The 16,137-nt window shown below is 46.5% G+C and overlaps 1 pseudogene; it reads right to left on the bottom strand.

The window, feature by feature from the left end:
* Positions 1-814: 814 nt before the first annotated feature.
* LOC103300572 (phosphofurin acidic cluster sorting protein 2-like) lies at positions 815-8,373 on the bottom strand (annotated as a pseudogene).
* Positions 8,374-16,137: the final 7,764 nt, after the last annotated feature.

The raw sequence follows: 16,137 nt of genomic DNA, 5'->3' as shown, positions 1-16,137 counted from the left end.
TATAGAGAAAGGGCAAATAGCAATATTAAATTATTTCCTCTAATCCTCTTTTTAATGTGCATGAATTTTGTGCACTGGGTCACTAGTGGTTTAATATTAGGAGAGCTATTAAAAGTGATATGCACTATCCCCTATGTTCATTGCAGCATTATTTTCAATAGCCAAGATATGGAAGTAACCTTCCTTCCATCAACAGATGAATGGAAGAAGGTGATGTGGGGCATATGTAGAATGGAATATTACTGGAACATAAAAAAGAAGGAAATGTTACCATTTGCAGCAACATGGGTGGACCTAGAGGGTATTATGCTCAGTGAACTAAGTCAGGCAGAGAAAGACAATTACCATAGAGTTTTATTTATATGTGGAATCAAAACACAAAACAAAAAGAGCAGATTCATTTAAAAAAGAGACAAAAGGTAGTCTGGGGGATGGGTGGAAAGGGGAAGGGAAGTAGAGTCAATAATATTGTGATAAGTTTGCATGGTGACAGATGATTATAAGAATTGGTGGGGTGATCACATTTTAAGTAAAAAATTGTCGAATCCAGAAACAATATCCTATCTAATAAAAGGCTAATATACAAATAGACCAAATGGCGGAATGACCAGTTGCTATCATGTACACTGACCACCAGGGGGCAGACGCTCAATGCAGGAGCTGCCCCCTGCTGGTCAGTGTGCTCCCATAGGGGGAGTGTTGCTCAGCCAGAAGCCCAGTAGCCGGGCTCACGGCTGGCGAACCAGCAGCAGCAGGAGCCTCTCCTGACTCTGCGGCAGCGCTAAAGCTGTCTGACTGACAGTGAGGAGTGGGCCTAAGCCATCAGTTGGACAAACCCCCGGGGGCTCCCAGACTGCAACAGGACACAGGCCAAACTGAGGGGAACCCCCCAAGTGTACAAATTTCGTGCACTGGGCCTCTAATGACCATATAAGATTGTATATCAACTATACTTAAATTAAGAAGAAATAAAAAATAAAAATAATTAATTTCTCAGATATTGTAGGTTTTTTAGAAAATTAAACCTAGGAATGATTATTCTAAAATTTAAAAAGGTATTTTTATAGAAGTTAATAAAAAGTGATAGGCACTGAAAAAGCATCTGATCCAAAATGCAACAGCCATATCTGATTATTAAAGTACTACTGTAAAATGCAAATGGAAAGATAGTTGCTAAATATCTTTTACTTAAAAATCCTCTAAAACTCCTCATTGCACTTGGAATACATTTTACAACCTGAACAAGATCATGCAGGCTCTGGACCCCTTTGGCCTGCACAACTTTCTGTCTCACAACTCTTCTCTTTACTACAGCCACCCTGGCCCCTATTTCATTCCTTCACCCCAGTGAGCTCTTTCTCACCTCAGGGCCTTTGCACACACACATCTCTGTCTGCAAGGCTCTCTGTTCAGGACTTTCTTTATATCTCATCCAAAAAAGACATCAAAATATGGAAAGTGTTATATATCTCTATATCATGGAATTTTTTATTTTTAAAATTTTCATTCCACCTGCATTAGATTTTCAAAATGAAAAAGGCATAGTAAAATGTATTAATCTTAAATCCATTTTAAATGTTTTTGGTGAGATCTAAAATATTGATCTAAAGATTTCCCCTAAATAAATAAACAGCTGCCCCAGTGTTATTTATGCCAAAGGGTCCCCATAATGACCCACTCAATACCAGGTGTGCTCAGCCCTGTTCCTAATGTTGCTGCCCAGCTCCCATGATCTGCTCACTCCAGCACCAGGGCCACACTGCTTTAGAGTCTTTTCTACTTGACAGAGCAAGTCCCCTTCTTACAATCAACCATTTCCTGATTTGTTTGCATATTTATTTTTAGATAAAATTCAGAATAGTTTTTGTTTCCCTAAAATCCTGTTATGATTTTGACTTCAAATAAGTTAATAAATTTATATTAATTTAGGAGAATGTGTGCCTTTGCAATATTTTATCTTTCTATCTAGAAATTAGTAAGTCCATCCATTTATGATTAGACTAAGGGCTCAGTGCACAAATTCATGCACCTTGAAAGCAACTGTGGGCCACAAGGCTGTGGTGGGCACAGGGGCAAGTCTCGACCCATCCTCCGGGACCCTCCTGCCACAGCCCCCAATCCCCTGTCTGCAGGCAGTTCTGATCCCACTGCCGCAGATCCCATGCACTGAAGGTGCCGGCCCGCTCACATTGGCTGACAGTGCCGAGCAATCGGAGCCAGCACCAGCAGCAGGTGTGAGTGCTGAATGGGACCGTGGCATGCAGGAGCAAAGAATTTTCAGTAACCACCAGAGGATTGCCACATGACAGTGACTGGTGCCCTGCCTTGGTCTGGTGCCTCCACTCATTTGCTCCACCATCCCACTGTAGCTGACACCCACCATGTTCCACACACTGCTTCCTGCTGCTGATGCCTGCCATGTTCCACATGCACCCCCTGGTGGTCAGCATGCATCATAGCAACCAGTTATTAGGTAGTTCAATTGTTGGGTTGTTCCACTGTTTAGTCTATTTGCAAAATAAGGTTTTATATATATAGATGGGGAAATGGAGCATTGGAAGGCCCTGCACAATTCCTGTTAACATCTTAATGCTTTAGATTAATTTGTGGTTGTTTCACATTGTATTTTCACCTGATGATTGTCTATATATACACATATACGTATACATATACATATACATATACATATACATATACATATATTTATAATAGTAATGGGAAATATTTACTGAGGGGCCACAACAGGTCAACTCTTTGTGTTAAACACTATTACTTAACTAGAGGCCCAGTGCACAAAATTTGTTCATGGTGGGGTGCATGTCCCTTAGCCCAACCTGCATCTTCTCCAATCTGGGACCCCTTGAGGGATGTCCAACTGTCCGTTAAATTTTTTTCTGGTCACTCTGCCCTCCCCTGCCGACCATCCCTCTCACAATGCAGGACTGCTGGCTTCCACCCCTCGCCTGCCTGCCTGCCTGATTGCCCCTAACCACTTCTGCCTGACAGCCTGATCACCCCCTAACCACTCCCTTGCCATTCCGATTGACGCCTAGCTGCTCCCCTGCCAGACCGATCACCCCCAACTGCCCTCCCCTGCAGCCTAGTCACCCCCAACTGCCCTCCCCTGCTGGCCTGGTTACCCCTAACTTCCCTCCCTGCCAGCCTGGTTGCCCCTAACTGCCCTCCCCTGCAGCCTAGTCACCCCCAACTGCCCTCCCCTGCTGGCCTGGTTACCCCTAACTTCCCTCCCTTGCCAGCCTGGTTGCCCCTAACAGTCCTCCCCTGCAGGCCTGTTCCACCCCCAACTGCCTTCCCTTGCAGGCCTGGTCCCTCCCAAATGCCCTCCCCTGCTGGCCTGATTGCCCACAACTGCACTCCCTTGCTGGCCATCTTATGGCAGCCATCTTGTGTCCACATGGGGGTGGCCATCTTTGATCACCTGGGGGTGGCCATCTTGTGTGTTGGAGTGATGGTCAATTTGCAAGTTACCTCTTTATTATATAGGATGTTAACCTTGCAGCTCTTTTTTTTTCCCACATGAAAAGAGCAAATCATAAAGAGCTCAGCTAACATGTCTGAGGTTTCAAAGCAGGTGGTAGTGCCATTCTTATCACTAATTTTTTTTTGTTTTGTTATTCTCATGCAAGGGTAAGTTTCTATTGATTTTTAGAGAGAGTGGAAGGGAGGGGGAGAGATAGAGAGAGAGAAACATTGATGTGAGAAAGACACATCGATTGGTTGCCTCCCACACTTTCCCAAACCAGGGCCAAGGATCTATGCTGCAACTAAAGTATGTGCCCTTGACCAGAATCAAACTGGAGACCCTTCAGTCTGCTGGCTCCCCGCCATTACAGGCTAACTGCTCTGTCTCTTTTTCTCACTTCCTGGCTGCTCTAATTTAATTGAGAACATCCAGAATTTTTTTTCTGGTCACTAGTATAAAGAATCTTATTAAACTCACTGAAGTCACATGTCCACATACAAGCATCATCACTGTGGTGAGCCAGTTAAATGTGCTGATACCTCCTCTCTGGGGCCCTGAACCGCATTCCCCAGAACCACCTGGATGTGGAAATTGGCAGGGGAAATAGAAGTCATGTCCACCACAGGCCATTGTCAAATAAAATGTCGACTTCTGGTTTCCATTATGACATATAAAGAGCTTGGAAGTCCTTATTCTCATCCTTATGTTAAGAGAAAAGATGAACAATCCAAAAAACAGGAACTCTGTTAGATCCATCAGATCATTGAAGTCACATGACTATGAAATTAATCTTTGCTGCTGCAAACCACTGAGTTTTAGGGTTCTGTTAGTACAATACAACATAGCCTATCTTCCTGATAAGATGGAAACATCTTTTCCATTCAAAGTGAGAGACAAAATCAAAAAGCATAAGAGAAGACAGTGCAGGCTGGGGGTCTGCTCTGTGCACTGGATTATGGTCAGTGCCTAGAGATGTGTCTGTACCTGGCAGGGCTTCTGATATATTTGCTGAATGAATGAGCCCAAACTAGCCCCAACTCAGATAGCTGGGTGACCCTGGGACCCCACTGCTCACCCCTGGGATTTCTGATCTGACTTCACCCAAGACAGGGACCCCTAATGGAGTCTCCAATCTCTTTATCAAATGAGAAAAGAGCTTAGCCCGAGACCCCTAGAAGAATCACAAATTTGGTAGAGGCTTCATCATGAGGAAGAGAAAATGACCAATTAACACAACCTTAGCCCCTCCAGCAGACCTCTCCACTGTCCAGACACCCAGAGAAAACTTTCCAGGGAGGCCCCCACTGAGTCTCTACAATAACCCTGTGAGCTTGCTCCTAGGTTGACCAGGGTTCAGAGGAACAAACACTCAGAGAGATGCAGTGACCTGAAGACTCACAGCAAGCTGGTGGCAGAGTGACCACTGTGCTGTGGAGGGGGAGGGGCTCACCTGGTAAATAGTTGGTCCCACACCCATTGGGTGGTAGCAAATGCTCTATAATAACACAGAAAGGTGGGAAGAAAAGTGGGGTCCCTGCCCAAGAATGTTTCAGGTTTCTTATATTGTTGTTGGTAGCTAGGTCTTTGTTCTCAGAGTCTCTCTTCCTGTCTTTGGGATGGGCTACCATCAAATAGTTCACCTGCAGCCCTATCAGCTCAGGGCCAATGCCCTGGCTTGGGGAGAACAAGCCAGGTGTGCTGGGGACTCCAGTTCAGACTGAACCCCAAGGCACTCAATGATTGGTAAAGGGAGCTGGGACAGGAATGATCGCATGCTCAGGGGAGGGAAGGGGCAAGGAGGGTGAGGCCTCCTTGTTGGACACAGACCTGTATGGCTGGGTGGATGAAAGCACCCTGAAACCCAAAGGCCGCATCATCTGAGTCTCCTGATATAACCTAGGATGGTTCCACTATTCTAAGTCCCACCACCCCCATGAAAGGAATACAGTTCAAGAACTCATTGGGGCTCTTCTGTTTGTAGGTGAATATGGCTTCCTCAATGGGCAACTTGTGGACATAGTAGGACCCCATGATGTACTGTGTGATTCCCAACATGATGTTCAGTATGTTCTGCATACTCCCTGGGCCTCCAGCTTGTAGACCAGGTCCCACCAGGGCAGGTCCTGGAAGAAGCTGTTGTAGCGGTAATGCACAGAGCCCAGGTACCTGGCCATGGGGTCGGAACTCAGCGGGATGACCAGGAAAAGCATGTAGCCCAGCCAGTAGGACAGCTGCTCCAGGAAGAGTGGCTGCACAGCACTGAAGTAGTGCTGCACTCTGGCCACCAGGACTTTCACTGGCTTCGGGAGCTGGGAATTGTAGTTACAGTGTCTCTGTATCCATGAGATGGGCTGCCTAGACCTCACCCTGGGAACAGGTGCACACCACAGGCAGCATGTGTTGCTGCAGGACTCGGACCAGAACTGCCCCTGCCAGTTGGAGGGATTGAGGAGGAGGATATTCTCAGGCAACTGGTTGTCAGAGATGAGGATGTGGTTTAGCTGGCCGTGCACAGTCTTCCTGGAGATCTGTAGCTGGCTCAGCAGGTATCAGTTGTCCAGGCTGTTGGTCCTCTTGTTTCTGGTTGTACCACCTGTTGCTCCTTCTGGGACGTGCTCCAGCCCCAACGGCCCACCTGCTTCCCCTGGGATCTGGTGGAGGGGATGAGGAGAGACTGAGTATTGGTGCTGCACCCACAAGGTGGCAGCTTCTCAGTGAACACTTCCAGAGCAGAGGTCTCTGCCCCAGGACAGTCCTAGGGCTGTGCCAGCTGCTCCCTGGGGGTGGGTGTGCTGTGGGCCACTGAGTCCAAGACACTGTTCCTTGGTTGCTTGGGGCTCATCTTCTCTGGCACATGGGTTGGACTGGGAGGCTCCTTCTAGCTCCAGGCACTGTGGATGCTCTAGATCTCCATCTGAGAGTGGGATTGGGACAGATCTTCCAAGTATGGCCTGAGCTTGGGCTTTTGGGTGCTGGGGATGTTGTCATGGGCCACTGTCACTGAGATTATCAGGGATGTCATACGAAAGTTCTAGGTCCTTCTCCACCTCACGGACATGCCCCCAAGACTCCTGCTCTGAGTCCAGGACCTCCTCCCACACTTCGACCCTGGCCAGCCACGCCAGGACTTTCTTGTTGCTTCTTACTACTTTCACAGTGTCCTTACTACTCCTTGGTGCTGCTTCCTGGGCTCCCCAAAGTCAAAGTCGTCCTCATCCTGGTCTTGCCTGTGCTCGGTATCATTGCTGATCTGCTTTTCAGAGTAGAATATCTCATACTCCAGCTCAGAGTAACGAACTCTGGACTTGGCCTACATGGCATTGTCCTCGGGGTTGATGCGCTGGCTGGACAGGGAGGAGATGCAGATCTGCAAGGGGTCACTGCATCCCCTAAGCCATGTTGATGCCGCCCACGGAGAGTGTCTTGTAGCCCAGGATGGTCTAATTCTTAAAGCGCTGCTTCTGAGGCAGCATGGTCTGTAACTTGCTGCCTTCTCTGTTTAGGAAGTGGGAGTATTGCAGGAAGGTCAGCGCCAGGTTGGCCTTCACTTGTCCACTAGGGGGAAGCACAATCCTGTCAGACCTCAAGATGGTCTTGGAGCCCTGAATCTTCACACTGATCACCACAGCGCTGAGCTCTTCACCAGCTCCTTGAAGATCACCAGCTTGTTTAAGGAGAAGCTGCACTGCCTGGGCAGGTAGGTGAGGCTGGAGTAGTCCACCTCCCAGGTAGAAAACAGGTTCATGGGGACCCGTGTGTTGTGGGCTTGTTGTCCAGGACTGCAGGCAAAGCTGCAGCTGCGGGTACCTCAGCGGGCTTATTTCTACCCCCAGGCACTCAGTGATTGGTGGAGGGAGGCGGTATAGGAGTGATCGCAGGGACTACATGTTAACCTGACTAACCCAGGGAAGGCCTTCTTAGTGGCCTTGCAAACTCAGAGACCTAAAGTAACCACAAAGGATGCTCTGAAATTAAAGCTTTTTAACTAAAAGCAGTTTATGGTGGGTAGTCATGTCCTAGCCTAGCATCTTCCCTGACAAAGGTCAATCTTTACTTTAACTGAGTCTGTCTATTGTCTTTTTTGCACCTACAATAACATCTTTGGAATGTCAAGTAATTTTCCTTAATTTGGACCCCTCAAAGCACAGGTATCACTCTGCTCTCTGCAGAGACCACACATCCCCTCATTGTTGTTGAGTTCATTGTTTACTGTTAACCATCCTGCACACACCTAAGTGAAAGAAGTATGTATCTGTCATCTTACTGTCTATCCAATCCCAGAGTTTCCCCCACTTTGCTTTCTTCTGCTTCCCCAATCTATCACCAATGGATTTCATAGAATGCACATATGACTCCTGTTTTTAATGTATAAAATGAGGTGCAAAACTGCCATTCTCTGGAGCATTATTTCAATCCATTGAGATTTTGCTTCACCCCAATTGTCGACACTGGCTCAAATAAATTCACAAAAATTCTTCAGAGCTTTGAAAGTAGAAACATTGACAAGAGAAAAGTTACTTGGAAGGAAAAGTAGAATTGAAGGTAAGTTATGATGAAACACATTAGAATCTTAGTCATTTTCTTAGCAGAGAATGGATAACACAACCCCATATTAACAGTATCAGCTCTGGGATTCTTCTCTTTTCGTTTTTTCTTTTTTAAAATTGTATTACTTATTTCTTAATTCTTTATTGTTGAAAATATTACATATGCCCCCCTTTTCCCCTCATCAACTCTTCAGCCCAGAGCCAAACCCCACCCCAACCCCTCACCACCCCACTGTCTGGGTCCATGTGTTATGCATATACGCATACCAGATCTTTGGTTGATTACCTCCCTCCCACCCACTCTCACCCGCCTTCCCTCCAAGAGTCTGCACTCTGTCCCATGCTTCATTGTCTCTGTATCCACACCATTCATTAGTTTGTTAATTAGATTCCACATATGAGTGAGATCACATGATACTTGTCTTTCTCTGACTGACTTATTTAATTTAGCATGATAATCTCCAGATCCCTCCATGCTACCTCAAAGGGTAAGAGATCCTTCTTTATTACTGCTGCATAGTATTTCATGGCATAAATATATCATAACTATTCTAACCACTCATTTACAGATGGGCACTTGGTCTGTTTTCAGATCTTAGCTATTGTAAATTGTGCTATGAACATAGGGATACATACATTCTTTCTGATTGGTGTTTCAGGTTTCTTAGGATATATTCCTAGAAGTGGGATCACTGGGTCAAACGGCAATTCTATATTTAATTTTTTGAGGAAACTCCATACTGTTTTCCATAATGGCTGCACTAGTCTGCATTCCCACCAGCAGTGCACGAGGGTTCCCTTTTCTCCAAATCCTCACCAGCACTTGTCGATGGTTGATTTATTGATGGTAGCCATTCTGACAGGTGTGAGGTGATACCTTATTTTAATTTGCATCTCTCTGATGATGAGCGACTAAGCATTTTTTCATTTGTCTCTTGACCATCTGTATGTCTACTCTGGAGACGTGCCAATTTAGGTCCTTTGCCCATTTTTTAATTGGATTGTGTGTCTTCCTTTTGTTAAGTTGAATAAGTTCCTTATATATTTGGGATATTAACCCTTTATCAGATGTATCATTGCCAAATATGTTCTCCCGTTCAGTGGGCTCCTTTTTCATTTTTGTTGATGGTTTCTTTTGCTGTGCATAAGCTTTTTATTTTGATGTAGTTCCATTTGTTTATTTTCTCCTTAGTTTCCTTTGCCTAAGGACAGTGGTTGGCAAACTCATTAGTCAACAGAGCCAAATATCAACAGTACAACGACTGAAATTTCTTTTGAGAGCCAAATTTTTTAAAATTAAACTTCTTCTAATGCCACTTCTTCAAAATAGACTTGCCCAGGCCATGGTATTTTGTGGAAGAGCCACACTCAAGGGGCCAAAGAGCTGCATGTGGCTTGCGAGCCGCAGTTTGCCGACCACGGCCCTAGGAGATGTATCCATAAACATAAGAGATGTCTGAGATTTTGCTTCCTATGATTTCTCCTGGGATTTTTATGATTTCCCTACTTATATTTAGGTCTTTTATCCATTTTGAGCTTATTCTTGTGTATGGTGTAAGCTGGTGGTTTAGTTTCATTTTTTTGCATGTACCTGTCCAATTTTCCCAACACCAGTTATTGAAGAGACTGTCTTTACTCCATTGTATGCTCTTGTCTCCTTTGTCAAATATTAATTGAGCGTAATGGCTTGGGTCGATTTCTGGAGTCTCTGTTCTGTTCCATTGATCTATATGCCTGTTCTTGTGCCAGTACCAGGCTGTTTTGATTACGGTGGCTTTATAATGTAGCTTGATATCTGGTATTGTGATTCCTCCAACTTTGTTCTTCTTTCTCAAGATTGCTGTGGCTATTTGGGGTATTTTTGTTGTTGTTGTTCTATATAAATTTTTGGAGCGTTTGTTCTAAATCTGTGAAATATTCCATTGGTATTTTAGTAGGAATTGCATTGAATCTATAGATTGTTTTGGGTAATATGGACATTTTAATGATGTTGATTCTACCAACCCATGAATATGGTATATCCTTCCATTTGTTTATATCGTCCTCTGCCTCTTTGTTCAATGTCCTGTAGTTTTCTGAGTACAGGTCTTTTAACTCTTTGGTTACGTTCATTCCTAAGTATCTTAATTTTTTATAGCAATGGTAAATTAGGTGTTTTTTTAAGTTTCTCTTTCTGAAAGTTCATTCTTGGTGTATAAAAATGCCATCAATTTCTGGGTGTTAATGTTTTATCCTGCTACATTACCGAATTCATGTATTAAATCTAGTAGTTTTTGAAGGAGTCTTTTGGGTTTTCTATGTACAATATCATGTCATCTGTGAATGACAATCAATAAATGATTTCCTGTAATCATTGGTGTTTCTATCTCTTTTCCTCTTTCTTCATCTCAGAAGTCAATAAAAACATTTATTTTTAAAAATGCAAAACCTCCAGTTTCTAGGTTGGCTGTGAAGCTGAGGAAAGTACCTGGGGAAGAGAAACCAGGTTAAAATGTGCAATTTTAAATAGTAAACAGCTGCTGTGGAGACCACAGTCCAGAGCTTCCAAAATAAGGAGATGTTCCACTCAAGGCGGGTGGCTCCACCTCCAAACCCATTGCTAGGATGAACAAGTCTACTGAACAGTACCATGGCCTCTAATGTAGACCTACCCTCCCTTTACTTCTCCAACCTTTATTTAATCTCAAAATGCTTCTCGCAAATGCCATGGTGCATTAAGTCAGGATAAAGAGGGTGGACAAATACTTATTCATCTTCTCGTTTGCTTTAGGAATCCCATCCTAAAGAGACCCTTGTGTATGATCCCCAGATGGGTTTGTGTTCTCAGTGCTTATGGTACCAGGTTAACCACAGGACTCATCACATTCTACTAGAATATTTTAAAACCCAAGTCAACCCAGTCATGTGCTCATCTTGAGGGTATGGATCATGTGTCTTTTCCAAAGTTTATTCCCGTTTGTCCAGAGACATTGCAGCTTGTGTCATGCATGGTGCCTATAAGGGTGTTAGTCCCTTCTCTCCAGAGTAGTTTGGAGCTCTGAAGAGGACTGATGGAAAGGGAGAAGCCAGGCCACATCCACAATCTTGTTCAGCATTAGGGCGTGAGAAGGAATGGCCACTGGGTGAGACAGAAGAGCCTCAGGAAAAAGCCCAGCTGAACCAGAGCTCAAGTGCTGAGGGCTGAGAGAGGCTCTGACTCCAGGGGAGATTAGAAGCGGTGCCTGTGGAGAAGATGAGTGTGGACCCCTGGGACCTGGAACATGCCCTGTCCCCTCTTCAGTGTTATGGGCGAACAGAGGAGATGCTCAGGATGCTGTTTCCTGGGAGTGGAGCAGGGTAGAGTTTCTGTCCCAGGTGCAGGTGACAGTCAGTGTTCAGGAACTGCTTGCTGCTGCTTAACCCTCGCTTAAAGCATGTTTTGCCCATGTGCTGGTGGGAGATGAAGTCAAATGAAATACAGGTTCCCAAGGACAGCCCTGACATAAAGCGTCTCTGCCCCAATGCTCATTGGTCAATTTCCCCCAAAGTCCCATTGTCCTGGATCTCAAGAATGTCACATCTTTAGAGCAGAGGGCTCCTGAGAGACTAATTATTCCCAACCAATGACTCATAGTATCACGATGGAGGCCCAGAAGAAACAGACTTGCTCAAGGTTCTGAAGGATTATAGAGTTAAATTTTATAGAATCTAAATTAAATTTATGTTTGAGTATTTATTAAATTTTCCTTAAAATAGACTCTATGTTACTGAATAGTATAAGAAAAATACAGTAAAATTGTAAGTATATATAAAATAAACACAAGTGTTTTAAAACTGCATATAAGGGAGGAAGCCCTCTCTGTGGTGGCAGCTGACACATGCTGTGGTCCAGGACTACAGGCCTCCCAGGAACTGAGGAGAGTGGCTCACAAGCTGCAGGTGGGTCCACATCTAGAAGTTCATTGAAAGCTGTGCCTGGAGCCTGCTCTGGCTCTGGAAAGGGCACTAGAGTTGGTGTTTCATCTTTAGGTGTTTCTTGATCTTGCTCTGGAGCTGCTTCTGTAGATCCAAGAAGAGAACATGTTATACCATGACTGCCTTCTGTGTGCCTTCCAAGGAAGGGAACCTCCCATCTCCATCACTGAAGTCTCAGTTTAAACCCCCACCCCCGGAAGTCCTCCAGACTGCAGACCATGGGCACTGACCTGAGCGACTCTATGCTCCTGCCTAAACCCAGCCGCTGGGAGCTTTTCTCCGTGTGGTCCCGCCCATCCCCTCACCACTCACCCACACCACCCAAATCCACATGCACAGCTCTCTTTGACTCCCTCCCTTTTTACTAGGAGAAGTCTTCAGACCTCTGTCCTTTTGCAGATATCCTACCATATGTGGATCACAATGGTTTGGTCAGCATCACCAATTCATAATCCCTGTATTTTCCTTATGGCTCTGATCCAAAGCTCATTCACTTTTTCGGCTAGTCCAGAGATCCACCATCTGCTTCATAATATGGGAAGATGCAGCAATACCTCGAAGAGGACATTACATTGACTGTCCATGGACACTACCTGCCTGTGTAGCCGAGTGTGACTGAATCACTCCTGACTAGAAGGCACCTCTGGAGTGCAGTCCTGGGGTCAGTGCCTAGATATGTGTCTGTACCTGGCAGGCCTTCTAATGTATTTGCTGAATGAATGAGCCCAAACCAGCCCCATCTCAGATAGCTGGGTGAGCCTGGGGTCCCATTGCTCACACCTGGGATTTCTAGTCTGACTTTACCCAGGACAGGGACCCCTAATGGAATCTCCAGTATCTACCAAAAGAGAAAATAGCTTAGCCCAAGGTGCCAAGAGAATCACAAGTGAGGCAGAGGCTTTCTTAAAAGGAAGAGTAAATGGCCAATTAGCTCAGTCCTTACATCACACCTCTCTACTGTCTAGGCATCCAGAGAGTCCTTTCTCAGGAGAACCCCCCGAGTCCCTACAATAACCTTATGAGGTTGGTTCTCAGTTCTCCCCATATTCAGAGAAACAAACACTCAGAGAGATGCAGTGACCTGAAGACTCACAGCAAGCAGGTGGCAGAGTGACCACTGTGTTATGGTGGGGCAGGGCTCACCAGGTATATGGTTGGTCCCACACAAGTTGGTTAGTAGCAAATGTTCTGTATTAAGACAGAAAGGTGGGTGGGGATGAAAGTGGGGCCCCTATCCAGGAAGGCGGGCATCAGGTATTGGATCAGATTGCCCAGAAGGGATGCCTGGGTGGTCTGCACTGTACAGGTCCTTTTTCTTCCATTGTGAGGGTCAAGTTATTTGGGACCCTGAGAGTGTTGCTGGGGCCCCTTGGCTGGTTGGCAGCTGAGGCCCAGGGCTGGGCTAACTGGCCTCCATGTTGGGCTCAGGATGCCCCCATGGGAGGACAATCCTTGGCCTCTGGCCACCCAGCTCTGAGTCTGGGCACAGGATGGAGCCAGCTCCCTGGGAAGCAGAGTCCTGGCTTCCAGAAAAGGCAGGTGGAGAAGGTGAGGACAGTTCTCTTTGTGTGTGTCAGGGTCCAGAAAAACAGACTTGCTCAAAGCTCTGAGGGTTTATAGGGTTAAATTTTATAGAAACTAAATGAAGGTTATGTTTAGGAGTATGTCATTGAATGTTCTCTACAATTCACTGTATGTTACTGAACATCATAAAAAATACAGTAAAATTATAGGCATATGTAACATAAACACAAAACTTTTAACACTGCATCTAAATGGGGGCGGGTGTGCCCTCTCTGCTGTGACAGCTGACATGCTCTGTGGCCAGTGATCTGGCACCACAGGCCTCGCAGGGAGCTGGGGTGAGGTGCTCAAATGCTGCAGGTGGTTCTTCTGCCTCTTGAAGTTCAGTGAAAGCTGGGCCTAGATCCAGCTCTGGCTCTGGAGAGGTCACTAGGGTGGCGTTGCCTCTTGAGGGTTTTCCTGATGTTGCTCTGGAGCTGGTTCTGTAGATCCAAGAAGAGGACATGCTACCACCCTCACTGCCTTTTGTGTGCCTTCCAAAGGCACACTCACCCACACCACCCCCGGAGGCCTCCTCCTCCTCATGTCTCAGCCTCAGTGGGCTCAGGTGCTCCCATCATGACTGGAGGCACTGGGCCTGGTTTGGCAGGTCAGGGCCTGGAAAGTTGAGCTCTAGAGAAGCCAACAGCATCATCAGGCTGGGAAATTCTGGAGGTTCTGGTCCAGCCAGATGCCCAGGAAGCAGGAGATGGTTCTGGGGAGAGAGATAGGTGAGCAGCAGTCTGAGGCCGGGCCTTTCATTCCACACGGTCTTCCCAGAACAGCACTCAGACAGCCTGGGTCCTGTGCCTGCTGCTCTTTCCCATCCAGAAGCCAGACCTACTTCTTGTCCACCTTCAGTCTGACAGTCCTGGCAGAGATGCGCTGGTCACCCAGAAGGGGCTGGCAGAAAGCCCTCCTAACTGACTGCTCTGGATCAATGAGGTAACCACCTGTCCCTTTCTTCAGGGGAACCTGACATGCTCTCCCAGTGTCCCTGTTCCCTCCCATGACCCTCCCATTAGGACTGAGAGGGCTGGTGTCCACCCTGTTCATGTCACTCATTGGCACAAAGTAGGTGCTTCAGGAATACTGACCAATGAGCAAGCAAATGAACCGCAGGGACTTCCTATCACCTCAGACTTTGACTCCTGCACCTACATGCTGCCTAATTCACTAGATGTCCTGTATGTTTCTTTGCCTCCCACTGAAACTCAACTCCCACAAGGTGGGTACACCTGTCAAGCTGCCACTGAGGAGGTTCCACCAGATTAGTGGGCAGGGTCCCTGGATAGGGGTGCAGGCAGGGCTGGGATTAAGAGTGTAAGAGTATGAATTTTCCGAGTGCTCACCCTCTCATTGACCTCCCCACTTGCCCACACTACCCAAATCCACATACAAAGGTCTTTGAACCATGTTTTTTTCTAAGAGAAGCCCTCAGACCTCTGCCCTCTTGCGGAAATCCCATCAGCATCTTGAATTCACAGTCCCCCTACTCGCCTCAGGTTCCAAAGCCGACTCACATTTTCTGCTGCAACAGAGGTCCACATTCCACTTCACAATATGGGAGGATGTAGCCATAAGTAGCGGGGGCCAGGAGGATGTCACATCGAATGTACTGTGGACACTATGAGCCTGTGTAGCCTAGTGTGACTGAATTGCTCCCGACTGGACGGTTCAGTGCAGTCTTGGGGTCTGCTCTGTGTACTGGAGTTTGGTCAGTGCTTAGAGTCGTGTCTGTACTTGGCAGGGCTTCTAATATATTTGCTGAATATATGAGCACAAACCAGCCCTTCTCAGGCAGCTGAGTGACCCTGGGCCCCACTGCTCACCCCTGGGCTATCTGATCTGGCTTCACCCAGGACAGGGACCCCTAATGGAATCTCCAATCTCTTTATCAAATGAGAAAAGAGCTTAGTACAAGGCCCAGAGGAGAATCACATATGAGGCAGAGGCTTCATCATGGGGAAGAAAAATGACCAATTAGTACAACCACTGCCTCTGCTGCATACCTCTCCACTGTGCAGCACCCAGAGAAAGCTTTCCAGGGAGGACCCACAAACTCTACAATAACCCTGTGAATTTGTTCCTCGATTCACCTCGTGTTCAGAGAAAGAAACACTCAGAGAGATGCAGTTACTTGAGAGCTCACAGCCAGCAAGTGGCCATATGACGACTGTGCTGTGGAGGGGCAGGTTGCTCACCTTGTAAATAGCTGGTCCAATACCTGATGGGTGGCAGCAACTGTTCTGTAATAACATGGAAAGGTAGGGACGAAGGTGGGGTCACTGCTCAGGAAGGTAGGCACCGGATTGTCCAGCCAGTGTGCCTGTAAGGATTGCACCATATACAGGTCTATTTTTCATTTTGCCTTGTGAGGCTAGAGTTCATTGGGAACCATAAGTGGCTGGTGCTGGGGAACTTGGCAGCTGGTGTCCAGGCTGGGCTGACTGGCCTCTGTGTTTTGCTCAGAATGCCCCAAAGGGAGGCCAGTTGCCTCTGGCTGCCCAGCTCTGAGTCTGGGCCCAGGCTGGAGAGGCTGGAGCCAGCTCCCAGGGTTAAGTATTGCCCTGGATTCCATGAAGGGAA

Source organism: Eptesicus fuscus, chromosome 20, assembly GCF_027574615.1.
Source record: "Eptesicus fuscus isolate TK198812 chromosome 20, DD_ASM_mEF_20220401, whole genome shotgun sequence".
NCBI classification, from domain to species: domain Eukaryota; kingdom Metazoa; phylum Chordata; class Mammalia; order Chiroptera; family Vespertilionidae; genus Eptesicus; species Eptesicus fuscus.
The sequence above is the reverse complement of the archived record's forward strand: the minus strand, read 5'-3'. Positions and strand labels throughout refer to the sequence as shown.